The sequence below is a fragment of the Camelina sativa genome, chromosome 16 (genome assembly GCF_000633955.1).
Source record: "Camelina sativa cultivar DH55 chromosome 16, Cs, whole genome shotgun sequence".
In the NCBI taxonomy this organism is placed as follows: Eukaryota; Viridiplantae; Streptophyta; class Magnoliopsida; order Brassicales; family Brassicaceae; genus Camelina; species Camelina sativa.
The window spans coordinates 20,211,622-20,211,981 of NC_025700.1; positions in this window are offsets into that span (position 1 = coordinate 20,211,622).

A 360-nucleotide genomic window follows, 5' to 3' on the forward strand; every position below is an offset into this window, starting at 1 on the left:
CTTAATTTATATAATTAAGATTGTATTTGTAAGTTGTCATATGAATAGGTTACTTATCTCTGTATAGTTTAACCAATGTTATAATATTGTTGGTAAGAATATTAGTGGTTAATAAAAAATATTAGATGAGATATAAGGTAAGAAACCAAAAAAAAAAAAAAAGAGATCCCTTAGGTAACACTACTAGTGGGGTGGTACCGTGGTAGTAGGCTAGTCCACCACCAATCAACACCGTAAGTCTTCTCCTTCAATGTACATCTTTTCTTTATCTTATAATTACAAAAGAAAACTTGCGCAATGATGTCACTAACAATTTCGTTGTATAAGAGCATATAAAATACAACGAATGGAAAGAGTGTA